This window comes from Mandrillus leucophaeus, unplaced genomic scaffold (genome assembly GCF_000951045.1).
Source record: "Mandrillus leucophaeus isolate KB7577 unplaced genomic scaffold, Mleu.le_1.0 Scaffold1624, whole genome shotgun sequence".
NCBI classification, from domain to species: Eukaryota; Metazoa; Chordata; class Mammalia; order Primates; family Cercopithecidae; genus Mandrillus; species Mandrillus leucophaeus.
In genome coordinates this window covers 209,435-209,991 of record NW_012101615.1, presented here as the reverse complement: position 1 = coordinate 209,991, position 557 = coordinate 209,435, and positions in this window count along the sequence as shown.

The following is a 557-nucleotide window of genomic DNA, read 5'->3' as shown; positions in this document are numbered from 1 at the left end:
TGTTGGCCAGGCTGGTCTCGAACTCCTGACCTCAGGTGATCCGCCTGCCTTGGCCTCCCAGTGTGCTGGGATTACAGACGTGAGCTACTGCCCCTGGCCCACAATCTTTTATTTTTAAAATCATACAAAATTATATCAGTTAGCTATAATTAAAAAATACTACATAACAAACTACCCTCAAATGTAGTGAGATACAGTAATACCCATTTTATTCTCGTGATCTTAGAAGAGTTCAGGTTAACTGCATATTGGTCAGTTTGGACTTGGCTTGGCTGAGTCTCTGCTTCATACTGCACGTCCAATTACACTTTGGTCTTCACTGAAGCTGGGCTCAGGTATGCTCCATGTATATTCATTTTCGAGTCTAGGCTTAAAGAGCTCAGGCTGCCATAACAAAATACCATAGACTTGGTGACTTAAATAACAGAATTTATTTTCTTACCATTCTGGAGGCTGGATGTCCAAGATCAGGCTGCCAGCACGGTCAGGTTTTGGTGAAGGCTGTCTTCCTGTCTTGCAGATGGCCACCATCTTGCTGTGTGCTCACATAGGGCCTT